Below are 13987 nucleotides of genomic sequence, written 5' to 3'. Positions count from 1 at the left end.
CAGCTCAGGACGGAGCAGGCTCACTTCTCTGAGGGAGGGATTTCCTCCACTATTTCCTGACGATATTTGACTTTCATAGACGTCGTCAGATACGTTCCTCCGGTGAATGGGACTTTCCAATGGTGGTTTATAAGCAACGGAAGGGAAAAACGAGAAAACCCATGGGTTTCCTTAGGGAGTGTTTCCCAAGTCATTTTTTTTTTTTCTTTTTGTCTCTGTCTTTTGTCTTTTTCTTTTGTAAGCAGTTATAGGCAAGTGAGAGAATTTGAGGACTGCTTGTTTGAGATTTAAAAGAAAAAAATCCTCATTTTTGAAAGTGCAGCTTTAAAGGTGCAGCGGCACTGAGCAGAGGGTATGGATTGTCCCCACCTGTCCCTCCTTCACATATGCATGGCCTCCCGGTCCTCGGCTGTCATCCTCTGTGCAGGAGCTGTCCAGTCCTCCTTTCCTCCACCCACTGGAGCGAATCCCCATCTGGGTATTTATTTCTGTAGGTTTGGGCAACTCTTTCATGAATGACACATGTCCGTCATGGTAGTGTTATCAGGGTAGTTTCCTGGGAAACTGTCCTGGAAACTCCTGGTCTTTTTCTGCTTTGCCTGGGATTTTTCTTTTTTCTTTTTCCTGATTAATTAGGCACAAGTCTTTAGCTAGGAACTGTTACCTCATCGTTTGCAGTTCTGTGACAGCTGATTTGGGCGATAGTGTCACAAGCATCCTTAGCACAGATCCTGTGGCAATAGTACCACTCAGCCTTTCTCGCCTTGGTCCCCACCCCGGGGTAGGCCAAGGGGTGACTGAATGCCACTCTGATCTTCGTCTTGGCAAGAGTGCCAACAAGGACACGGCTGGTAATAGTATCAGGGAGGCGCAGGACGCCAACATTTCCGAAGGGAAAGCCTTTCTGTTGCCCTAGATCTAGGTTCAATTCTTCAGCTTGAAAAAAGCCACCCTATCGGGTGACCAGCCAATGGAGCCAGCCATTCTGTATGATTATCTGGCATCTTGTCACAGGCCCCCGACTTGGTGGCTGCCTCGGTGTATCGTATATTTGCCATTGTCTTTTATTCCTGGAAGCCAAACACTTTCTTTTTCATGTTGCTGAGCTGCACAGAGTGGTTGGGCACACTACTCACAGCCTGATCCACCGAAGGAGCCCCTCTGGGACTAGTTCCTGCTCCACGCAGAGGCCGGCTGTGAATTAAACTGACGTCATGCACGACAAAGGGAAGGACATAGTTGAACAGGGACCAATCTGGGCTGAGGAATTCTGTCGGTGAAACAGTGAGGCTAGCAGGATTTTCTTTACCCTTACTTCTGCTCTTAAATTTTCACCTTCATTTATTGCATAAAGGAGCCGGCAGTGAGATGGGAAAACAATAATAGGGGGCGGGGCTTGTGTCTCCATTTGCCTTTCAAATGAGGCACACCTGGTTGGCAATCCGGATTATAAGGATTTTTTTTCAAGTTGAGAAAGGAAAAGAGAAAAATTGTAAGAACACATATCTATATTGGCATTTGTTATTTTTTATAACACGTATGGAATATTTCTGACAGAAATGTTATTTTTTTTTAAATTTGTTTTCGCTTGTATTTTTCCCCCCAAAAGTAGCAGAGAGGTGAGAATATTGGGAAAACTGACAATATTGTTTTTCTTTACATTATGACAGCAACATCAACAACAACAATGAAAGAACAGGATTTTTTTTTCCTGTCATATTTTTCTGTGATTCTCATCATTTATTAGTAATTGTCATAATTCTTAAAGATCTGGTAAGAACCAAAAATAATGAAATCTAGAATGTTACATGGGAGAAATGACAACATTTGATGTTCAGTTATTAAGGACATGCCCGTCGGCGATTGGAACATAGTTCAGCTTAGGAGAAGCTTTTGAATCTGCGTGTAGCTTTCTGTCTTTCTATGAAGTCTTTCTAAGTCTTTCATTCCCTTTTTGGGGACAGGAAATTGGTGACTTCATTTTACACTTAAAGTATCAAGTTTTCTTGTAAACTCACGATTTTACATACAATGGTTTAAAAACATATTTTTTAGTTTTTTTGTTTTTGTCTACTCTGGGACATCAAGTGCCAATTTCTGTGTTGCTTGGGACCATTCAACAGAAGCAGTCCCAACAGAAAGCATTAGTACCTTTGAAAATGTTCTTATATGGAAAACTCTCCTGGCCCTGCCCAGTTGCGTTTTCTGTTGAGAGCTACTTAGCTGGCTGGATGATGCTGGACTGGATTTCTCTGGCTTTAATTTTGGAGATCCTTAGCCAGTAACCATGGGTTTAAAATTTCTCACAGAGAAGATCAAATCACACTGCCAAAGGGATGACAGGTGTGTTTCATTGAAGACAGTTGGGTCGACATAGAGGAGTTTAAGTAAAGGTTTATGTACTTTATCTGTGGATGTTTAGTCTGCATGTATGTCTACATAAAGGAGAGGAGTTACAGACAGTTGTTAGCTGCCATGTGGGTGCTGGGAATTGAATCCCCGTACTCCAGTGCTCTTAACCGCCCTCCAGGGTTCTTCCAGAAACAGAAGATATGTCTGTAAGATGCTTAAATGTCACTGTGGTTCAGCAGGTAAAGGCACTTGTCTAGCAATGCCAGGGACCTGAGTTCATCCCCAGACCCCACGTAAAGGTGGAAGGAAGCACTGGCCTCTACGTATGTACTGAATCGTGTGCACACACATAAATGCAATGGTTTTTCAAAATATCACTGTGAGAATCTAATGCCTTCTCTGGGTGTCGACTCCTGCCTGTCCCACCACCCTCTTCCGTTTCTGCCCCGTAGTTGGTTCCATGCTCTCGTTCCCAGAGCGCACTGCTCTTTCTATGGGGTGTTTGTTCATGTTTCATTCCCTTCGCCTGTGTCATTTAGACCAGAATGGTGGGCCCTCTGAGGCTGGCCGACCTGATGTGGCTAGACTCTGGACTGCAGCAAGATCACAGTGGATTGATTGATGGCACTGCAGTCGAATGCCCGCGGTGTGCTTTTAAGTTGGAAGAGTATGTCTTTGTCTAACTGATTTTGAATATAAGTTTTCACTTATATTCAAATATCCACCCTCCAAATTATGAAGTATACTTTTTTTTTTCTTTGAGACAGGGTTTCTCTGTAGCTTTGGAGCCTCTCCTGGAACTAGCTCTTGTAGACCAGGCTGGCTTAGAACTTACAGAGATCCGCCTACCTCTGCCTCCCGAGTGCTGGGATTAAAGGCGTGCGCCACCACTGCCCAACTTGAAGTGTAATTTTTAACAATAAGGAGAAAGCAATCCAGTAAGCTTAATTAATTGTGTGGTTTTCTTTAATTTTGGCCACATTCATTCACACAGAGCCTGTTCGTATCTCACTAGCTCCTTCATTTTCTACACCTAGTATGTACCTGTCTGACTGTGTGTGTCCATATGACAGTGTATCTGCCTGCCTGTGTATACCCATGCGTACAAAGTATACCTGTCTGACTGTGGATGTTGGTATTATTGCATGTGCCTGTCTGACAGTGTGTATCTGTCTAAGTGTATGTACCCATCTGGCTATGTGTGCTTGTCTGACTGTGTGTGTCCGTATGACAGTGTGTGCCCTTGTGACAGTGTGTATGTACCCAAATGACAGTGTGTGTCCGTATGACAGTGTGTGCCCATATGACAGTGTGTGTCCATGTGACAGTGTGTGCCCTTGTGACAGTGTGTACCCAAATGACAGTGTGTGTCCGTATGACAGTGTGTACCCAAATGACAGTGTGTGTCCGTATGACAGTGTGTATCCATATGACAGTGTGTGTCTGTATGACAGTGTGTGCCTGGCTGACAGTGTTTGCCTATCCTAAAGTGCCCATAGGATGTTGTATGTCTGTCTGATGTGTGTGCCCATCTGACAGGGTCTGTTTGTCTGGCTCCATGTACCTGTCTAACCATTTGTGCCTATCTGATTGTTGTGTGTACTCATCTGTGTGTGCCAGTCTAACAGTGTGCGCTTGCCTGACTGTGTGTGGGTCTGAGTGTATATGCCTGTCTGGTGGTGCATGCCTGTCTGATGGTGCACGCCTGTAGTCTGACGCTTAGCATAGTTCTTCTGTCCCAGGAGTGGCTGTGTATACCATAATACGTCTTTGATTAGATTGTTCACTTGCTTCCTCTACGTGGAGACCTGCCCCAGGCTTTGTGGTCTCCGGAAGCCTCTCAGGTGTCCCTCGATGACTGGCGCTTTAGAAGAAGAATCTCTTTGTTGCGTTGTCAAGTTCCCAGGTAGTACCGGATGGCAAGGCGAGTCTGCCCTGCCCTGCTCCCCCTCCCCACCTCAGATGTCCCAGCTCTCCTGCTGGGTTTGGACTGCAGTGCTTGCCCCTGAATAGGCCCTTCATTGTGACTGCTGGAGCGAAGCAAAGTTCTTGCCTTATTGTAGCTAACTCTTACAACGACTGGAATCTGAGCATTGACCTAGTTGCTTGGATTGAATTAATCATTGTTTTGTAACTTCACGAAGGTTCTTCAATATCTTTTTAGTTTAACTTTATAATAATTGATGCCCCTGGGTTTTTATTTTCCTAAACAGGCCTCTTTGAACTCAGTAGGACTTTGCTCCAAATAAAAAGAAAGACTCTAGAGGTTTTAGTAGTGCTCAAATTATTAGAAGATTTAGGTGTTTCAGTTCTAGGGTGGACTCTCAAGGCTGTCCCTGCTCAGCTACTTGAGACCTTCCCAGAGAGAGACTCTTTGTTTGTAACACAGTTTCCTTTCTAGTTTGTAGCACACTGCCTCCTCTTCCCCTTGCTCCCTTGAACTGGCCTGGTTTAGCTCTTCCTTAAATCACTTCATCTCATATCGAATACACTGATGGGATACACTCAGGGATGTTTGGGGGGGGGCTAAGGGAGGATCTAGAATAATAGTGCTCTCCCTGAGGTTGGGAAGACGTGCTGGTGTTTGCCCATTGCCCAGGAAGGGGCATATGGGAAGGGCCAATTTTGGAGTGGATGTTGCCGGAGGTTTTCCCCGTCTTGCTCCTTGCTCTCTTCCCTCCACTGCCACACCTTTCTCAGAGACTCAGCAGCCATCCTTAGCTTTTGTTTGAGATGTTGAAAAACCAGAGCAAGTGCTGGTCCAGTCTTTGCTCTCTCCTGCCACTTGCAGCTCCCACGCCCTCATACACGGTCTCTGCGGCAGGACACCAGGATGGTCTGTTTGCCTTCAGCCAGGTCTCAGGTCTCTCAGACTCCGTCTTCCCAATGTAAAACCAGCTGCTGAGTCTTGCGGGTGTCAGTTTGTCTTTCTCTGGGGGCTGATGGCCTTTCCCTCAGAGGACACGTCTGTTCTGGCATTAGTGAAACTGGCCTTCTTGTCCTCAGAATGATTGATAGGGACCTCAGACACCCGCAGAATGCATGCAGCCAACTCATAGACCTAGAGACACCCCCTTCTGAAGAATGGTACCGTGTCCCAGAGACTTTTTTTCCCTTCTGATGTTTCGTGTATTGGCCGTCATCTGGGCGTACCGGAATGACAGAGCAGGTGGGAGGGTCTCCACAGACCTGTTTTCTGAGAGCTCAAGACATGATGTTATCTCGATGATTCCAGCTGGGTTTTGGGTTGTTCCTAATGTTCTTTATCTACAAGTGTATAGGTTGAGGTTTTCCGCATGATTTTTCTAGTGTGTTTGTGTGTTTTTAATCTTTGTGTATAAACTCTACACTTCCAGCAATGGGTGCATGGATAAGGGGTAGATGATTAGGATACCAAGTTGAGTAGGATGTGGGAACCAGCCACCTAAAGCCTTTTGTGACCTGACCTCACGTTTATTCTCCTGTAGTCACTGGTTACATCCTCCTAAATAAAGCAGATGGTCTCACAGTTCTTCCTCTTCCGATTGACTCATACCTTCGCCTTAACCTTGACTCTATCAGGAGGAAGGGATCGATGCTGAGGGATACGAAGCCCTGACTGGTGGGGCGGAATGGGTACAGGAAGGCGGCTTTCTTCAGCTGCTTTACCCTCTCCCAGGTGATGTTGCCCTGCATTCAGCCTGTTGACTGGAGACCAGGGAAGTCCCTGGAGGAGTGACTGGCTGCGGTATAGACAACCCCCTGCGTACTACATACTTGGCAGCCACATCCATGACAATTCCCAGATACCCTTGCCAACATGGCTGACTTATTTGTAGAGAATGAGAAGGAAAATTTTGGAGTTATTTTTGTTTTTGGCAGTAAGTGCTCAAAAACATGTCTTACTTATTTTTTTATTTTTAATATTTTTTTTTTTACTTCAGTGTAATGTCCTAGCTAGAAATACTGGGTCTTGTTATTTTTCCACAAAAGGTAGAGGGGTGCAGTGTTCAGGGTGGTCAGAGGAGCCAGGCAGCTTTGTTGGATGCTAAGAGCCTGGAGACTCTCCTTGCTTGCTTCTGGAAAGTTTCTGCTGCTCCAAACCTTAGCCTTGGGCACCCAAGCTATCTCAGCTGTCTCTTTTTCTCATACAATTTGTACAGAGGCACTTGGTAGCAGAGCATGTTTTGGGGTGGGGTGGTTTTGTGAGTCATATGCTTGGTGTGGCTGCCCTTGCTGTTATTTGCTTTGTGTGCCTTCTCCCTTCTCTCCTCTTCCTCTCCCTTATCTTTCTCTCCCTCTTCCTCCCTTCCCTCCCTCCTCCTCTGTCTCCTTCTCCTCTCCCTCCTCCTCTCCTTCCTCCTCTCCCTCCTCCTCCTCTCCTCCCTCCTCCTCTCTCTCCTCCTCTCCCTCCTCTTCCTCTCCCTCCTCCTCCTCTCCTTCCTCCTCCTCTCCCTCCTCCTCTTATCCCTTCTTCCTTCTACCCTCTTTTCCCCATCTCCTCTCTTTCCTTTCTTCCTTCTCCTCTTCCTCCTTTCCCCCTCCTTCCTCCTCCTCTCCTCTCCTCTTCCCCCCTCCCCCTTCCCTTCTCTTCCTCTTTTCTCTCTCCTCCTCCTTTCCTTTTTTCCTCCTCTCAAGGTTAAATTTATCAAATGTAAGATCAACCGTTTTAAATCTGAATAATTCCCTGGTATTTCCTACCCTCACAGAGCTTTGAAAGCATGACCTCTGAGCCGAGTGCTTGCATAGGCAAGGAGCACTGAGGCAGGGCTTGGCCTCCTTCCTGGGATGAAATGTCTGGGAATTCTTCTGCCTGGCTCCAGGTGATAACTGTCTTTGCAGGGCATGGCTTAGAGTAAGGGTTTGGGTGCTTCCTGCGGTTCCCCATTGACTGGACATCTCTCACATGGCCATGATGGGATCCCCTTTTTAGGGTTGATGAGGCTGCCTAGACCCTTGGGTCTGTCTGTGGTAGGTAGACTTTACTGTGTATGCGTGTGTGTTTGGTAATTTTTAAGCAATAGATACCCAGAGTGCTTGGTCCTTAGGTCATAGGTAAGGGCTGGGAATCTCTCAATATTAGGATATTACATACAAGACAAGTTATTAGCTTGATTCGGCCATCAGTCGCTTTTGAATGCCTGCTGTATACAGACATTTGAGCTGAACCGGGAGTTTTAGGAGAAAATAATATGCAAGACCGTGGCCATAGAGAGCTGGGGTGGGATCTTAACATGATGATTGAGCTTTCAGTGATGGAATCTGACCATACAGAGAAGAAATCATTGTGTGCTTGGGAGATGGCTTAGCTTTTGGTTTTTCTAGGAAAATAAAAATCCGTTCATTTAGAATGACGCCAACTTCCAGTTTGAATTTCCCTGAGGGAGAAGAGTGGACAGAGGAATGCCTACATCTCTACTTTTCATTGACTTGGATTTTAAATCATTTGTGGTAACTCTCAGGCAGAGCCTGAGAGGATGCCGAAACCAGCATCATCACAGAGTTTTTCTAAAACTTTCCAGAGCTATTTTCTTGGTCATCTATTAGCTCCTGGTTTGGAAGGATCAAGGCCACTGGTCATTTCCAAGGAGCAAAGACCATGAATGCTGACTCTGAAGACAGCGCACATTAAAGTGGGTGTGGTCGCATCTGTGACTGCTACTTACAGGTTTCTTTGTTGAGGGAGGCTTTGGTGAGCTGTCTTCCTGTTATTAACCTATTAAATGTTGAGAGAATCAAAGAGTTAAACATCTCAGATCCTCCCTGCTCCCAAGGTGAGTCATGTGCTATTGACATGGTGTTAGAACCACGTGCTGATGAATGAGGGGCCGTAGCACAACCCTTTATCCCTCCCACGCTTGTAAAGAGGGAGCTTAAGGGTGGATGTGGAGGTGTTGGAGAGGTGGCTCAGTGGGTAGCATGGGGACCTGGCTTAGGGTCGCTGGGACCCATGTAAAAAGCTGCTTGTCTTGGCTTGCAGCTGCAATCCCAGCATGCAGAGGTAGAGACAGGAGGGTCCCTGGGATTTGATTATCAGCTCGTCTTGCTGAATTGACCTCTGGCCTCCACATACACGTAAATACACACACACACACACACACACACACACACACACACACACACTAAAAGTTTTTTTTTTAAGGCAATGGGGAGTGATAATGTCAAACCAGAAAGATACTTTGACTTCTCAGCTCCATGCCATGCAGGTGATCTATTGTGTGTGTCATCGCGACTGTCTTTATAAAGGAGACAGCTGGGGGACACCATGAGACTGAGTGTGCGCTGACTTTACAGCCCACTCTGAGATCATTCAGATCCCTGGTAACTTTATGAGATAAGAACCATTGTTGCCCTCCTTTTCCACCCGAGACGAGCTTGAGTAGGGGGTGAATTCCTGGTAAGAGCGCTCTGGCTTTGCACCAGCCTTCTGTTTACCCCTCAGAGAAGTTAGCTCCTTAGCAGGCGGCTTGCAGTGAATGTCTTTCATATCGCTAATAGCTGGGCCTGCAGGTAGTGCGGGTCAGCAGACGTCATGGTCAGGGGTGTGAGCCACAGGGAAAGCATGCTGTCATGGTGCCTGCAAGACTGCACTGCAACTGAGTGTTAAAGAGAGTTTCCAGGCGACCACTGGAGGAAGATAGTGGGTCTCAGTATGTGAAGGGCACTGATAGGTTAAGTGGGTATGGCATGGATTGTGTGCCCTACGTGCTTGGTGTTGAATTATGATGAGGAGGGAACTTTATTTAAATGACATTTCTGGACCCATCAGCTTTGGGAGCGACCCCTGCTGGCCCTTGAATGAGAGCTTTGAAGCACTGGTCCAGCATAGCCTTTGCCATGAACAGAGCTTAGCTGTGCCTGGAAGAATTTGCAGCTGGGACCCTAGGAAGATAGGTAGCCTCAGATGACCTTTAGGGGATGCTGTCTAAGTGTGACACTGGCCACTTTCTCCAGGTCAGAGTACAGGGAAGAAAGGGCTGTTGATTTTCCCCACAGTGGATAGCTGCATGCCTTGGTAATCCATAGGACAGTATATGAGAACATTGATTTTCCTCGCTGTAAATCTTACCATAGCAGTCCCTGAGAAAGGTAAATTTGGATCTAACACATCTTTGCTCACTTTGTGTGTTGCTTATGAAAATACTACTTTAACCAACCTTGCTTCCCAAAGCCCTTTTTGATGCCTACCGTTCACATGGATATAACTGACTTCAGGAAGACAGACTTTTTTGCATTGATCTCCTTGTTATTGTTTGGGTTTGTCCTTACCTCTGAGTTCATCCAAATGAACTGCATTGCACTTTGACTGAAATGCGTGGAAGCGCAAGATGTTTAAAAATATCCTTTGTATTTCTTTTCTGTTTTGACTTAGAACAAAGAATGTATGTTTCTTTTTAAAATTGAAGCATTCTGAGCTGGTAAGATGGCTTAGTGGTGGAGGCGCTTGCCATACAAGTCAGATGACCTGAGTTCAATATCTGGAACCCAATCAAAGGCAAAAGGAGAGAGTAAACTCCACAGGGTCATCCTCTGATCTTTGTATTTGTGCTTTTGCACCATATATATGCTATACATGTACTATACACACTAGACATACTATATACATCTACTATACATGTGTGCATGCACAAACATGCATGCCATGATAATAAACACAATTTAAAAGGGAAAGGCAAGAAGTTTTTTAAGAGAATAAAATTAAAGCATGCTAATGCAGTGGTTGGAGGTGGAAGGCTGGAACTCTCTTCTATTTCTGCTCCTGTCAGAGATGTGATTTTGGGAACCACAGTAGTTTTTGTCCTGTGGGCTGGTCCCAAGGGGTGAGGTAATGCATGTATGTTGCTCAGAGAACTGTCTCACACATGATCACAACATCAGAGATTTCAGCCGCTACTGGACTGCCATTTCTCCAGAAGATCCCGAATTTTCAGACGTGTCTTTGAAAATTGGGTAAGCCTGTGGGTAAAATCTTCTTTTTTCATAGTGGGGGTGTGGCGCAGTGCGATCTTTTACAGGCTGACTTGCCCTATACTATAACATATAAATGTGGATGGCAAAGGGAAAAGACATCACTCATAACTGAAATTGCCACCATCTCTCCACTATCCCAGGCTTTCCTTTAAGCTGAGGTTCTTAAAATGTGTACTTAGCTCATTGTATAAATGATTCAAGTATTGATCCAAACAAAAAACAAAACTAATGTCCATTACATTTCCGGGGATTTCTACTTGCAAGGCGATTCTAGCTGTTTATCTAATCATGCTGCCTTGGTGCAGCCATTTGGACTCCTGCATTTTATTATTGTGATTCTGTGTAGACGTCTTCCCTCTTTTTATTCCTTTTCTGATTTCATTTGTTTGTTGAGGTTTTTTTTTTTTTTTTTTTTGCCTAGGATGGTCTCAAATTTGTAGCAACCCCCCTGCCTCGGCCTTCTGAGGATTACAGCCATGAGCTACCACACCTTGTTTGGTGTATTTCTTTCTGAAACTTGTTTTTGTTTTCATTTTTTTTTTTTGGTTATTTTTTTTTCTATTTGGGCCATGAACTTTTATTATCATTTATTGGCTTTACAGGTAAAAGTACCTAACAGAAGGGTGTGAAAACTGAAGCTGTGGTTGTGGTTGTCCCTGTATTTACACACAGGATCAACACTGTCCCCCCACATCGGGGGCAGCAGCTCTCAGGTGCTTCTCTGCAGACATCCCTGAGCACACTTGGAGCTGCAGCATTCCTGCAGGAGGGCACCTGGTCTTTGCAGCTGCAGGAGCTGGAGTAGGAGCAGGAACTGCCAGTGGTATGTGCAGTAGCAGCTGGTGTCTCTTTGCAGTGCGAGCAAGTCCAGGTCCAAAGGAACCAGCAAAAGTCGGCCATGCTTTTGGAAGGCATGCTATAAGAGTTTTGCACTGGGAAAGGCCTTTTCTGAAGGAGGATCATTGAGTGGTAGACAGAGAATTTCATGGTCTCAGAACATGTTTACACTGCTTTCCTGCTACCTGCCAGAGCCCTTAGCCGGGCTTCCTCTCGACTGCCCATCACCTTAACGATGCACTGAGATTTAATGGAAAGCAGCTCTTCATGACGACTCAGTTCTGATTAGTGAGAATGTTCCCCTGCATGCATGTTTTCTAATTATGGTGCTACTTTTCTGAGTTTTCAGATAATATCTTTTGGCATCATCTTACTGCCTTTCAGCTTTAAAAAAATTATCACAGTGTTTTATCAGTTTAGATTAACTCTTCATGCATTTTTGCTGTTATTAAGTTTTTTTTTTCTTTTTGCCTTTTTGGCTATCTAAAATTTTTTTGTTTTAACTTTACATTTTTTTTTCCCACAATTGACTTCTTAGAGAACTTCAAAAAAAAAAAATCCGTAACATCATCGCGGAGAGAGAACAGAAGAAATCACACAATGATTCTAACAATAAGAAGGTAATAGCTGCTTATAGAAAGTAAATTCAATAGTAGAAGCCCCGCCCCATCATCAGCCTTGCTTCTTTTCTTATCTGTAAAATATTTCTTGTGGTATCTTTCAGGAATGTGTTTGCGTGTACTTAGCCTGAGAGAGGTTGTGCGTGCTCGTCTTGCACCTTGCATTTGGTCACAGTGTACATTTTCGGGGCTGGAGAGAAGGCTCAGGAGGAAAGAATATGTAGCACTGTTCTAGAGGCCCTGAGTTCAGTTCCTGGTACCCACATTAGATGGCTTACAACCGTGATTGACTTCAACTCTGGGTGGGTCTGATATCTCTGGTTCTTGGGACACCTGAGCTCAAGTACACATACCAACATGCATACCCTGTTCAACTATGTATTTTGGCAATGCTTGCCATCATGGCCGTTTGAAAACAGGCACACACGGATACACATGCATATATGTCTGTGACCCATTGCATACTCTGGCCCCTTCTGTCTGTGCTGTGTAAACAGCGCATGACGACAGACCTGTGATCTCTTCCGAGCTGTTTTCTAGATTTTTAAGCTAGGAAGTTTTCTCCCTTTCAGAGGTTTAACAATGAGCTTCTTTTAAAAAACCTTTCGAGTTTATCAGACACCCTTTGTGCTCAGGACACTCTGGAGATGCACTTAGTCAGAATGGTGGGACAGGAAGGAGGCTTGGGAATAAGGAGAGCTCAGCATTGTGATTTCAAAGGAGGTGACGTTTCTAGCTGGCTTTCTTTGTGTTGCATGCTGGGACGCTGTTGCTTTGAGCGTGATTATGCTTTTCACAGCTTAATTCTCCATTATTGTGTGATGCGGTATTTAGGCGTAGACATAATTACAAATCTTGCCTGTTTATAAATAAGACAATCACCGATCACAATAGGACTGTGGCAGTAAGCATAACGCTCGGCCCATGTAAGAAATCAGTGGAAAGTAATTGGTCATGAACCATGTCCCACTGACTCAGAACACTGCTCCTGCCTCGCTGCTGGTGGCAGGGTGGTGAGTCTGTCCCCTCCCTTGCCTCTGGAGTGCCACACCATCGCATCCTCTAGACCCATGCTCGGTATGATGTCTATAGAACCAGCACTGGATGTTGGGTTCTCATAGCAAAGTGGGAGTATACATTTTAAGATGTTATCCACATGGTTTTTCTGTGCATAATGAATAAGGAATGGGTCTAACCTAGTGCAACTCAGGCCCTGGCCAAACAGGACAGCATTAAACTCCTGCGTTTCAAAGATCCTTGCTGGCGCATTTCGCTGGAAGGCAGCAATGTCAGAGTTGGCTTCTTCCAGCACGGGTTTCACCATATGTTCTTTATGAATCTTCCTCCTCACCCCGAGAGCTCAAAATCAAGGCAGACAGTGCGGAGGGGAAGAGTAGCTCACATTTTCTGTGAACATTTACTAAAAAAAAATATATTCACTGGGACTGGCAAAGCTGAGGTGACTTTGATTCAAATATTGCTCATGAATTGCACGCGAAGTACTAAAAAAGAAATGTGAATTTTCCAATAGACTTTGGTGTCAAAACTGGCTCCCCTGTCTGATCAGAGCTGGGCCGTTTTGTGCTCGGGGGCACAGGAACAAAAATAGACATTTAAAGCCTTCTGTAGCAATTTATCTGTCCCTGTCCCTGACACGGCTGGTCCCCAGATGGCTCCGGAGTGGCACAGCCCTGGTTCTCTCCCTCTCTTGGGCAAAGCAGGTGTTCTTTTCAATTTATTTCTTATCTTAAGCCCCTGCATTTTCACAGGTACAAGCAGGCCGCCTTCTGCTTCTCCCAAGGTACTCTGTTGCATCCTTTCCTCTTGGTGTACTGGTTTGCTAGTTGGTCATTTCAGGACCGTGGCTTGGGGCTGTGGTTCTGTTTCAGCGTATCCAGCTTAGCACTGCGAGCCACAGTCCATCCGCCTCCCCAGCCCCTTCTTGAACATTGTGGATGCAGCTGAGCCTTGTCTCTAGAACATAACTACAGAATTCACTCTTAGTCAAAAACACAGGGGTTGATTGTATCTTGTTGATTACCAGAGTTGTCAAAATTCTCTTGCCTAGTCAAAAAACAAAACAAAAGAAAACAAAAACAAAGGAAAACACAAGCAATCCCCAAAACAAAAACAGAAGCAAACAAACAAAAAACCAGCAGCAGCAGCAGCAGCAACATAAAACCCCAGACAAAACAGTTTCCAGGACCGGAAAAATTTCTGCACCTGCG

At 45.2% G+C, this 13987-nt stretch overlaps 1 protein-coding gene across 3 annotated transcripts in view; it reads left to right on the top strand.

The window, feature by feature from the left end:
• The window catches only part of Mfhas1 (multifunctional ROCO family signaling regulator 1), a 90149-nt gene that overhangs the window by 4115 nt on the left and 72047 nt on the right, over positions 1-13987 (top strand). The window lies entirely within an intron of this gene.

Source organism: Arvicola amphibius, chromosome 4 (assembly GCF_903992535.2).
Source record: "Arvicola amphibius chromosome 4, mArvAmp1.2, whole genome shotgun sequence".
In the NCBI taxonomy this organism is placed as follows: domain Eukaryota; kingdom Metazoa; phylum Chordata; class Mammalia; order Rodentia; family Cricetidae; genus Arvicola; species Arvicola amphibius.
The sequence above is the reverse complement of the archived record's forward strand: the minus strand, read 5'-3'. Positions and strand labels throughout refer to the sequence as shown.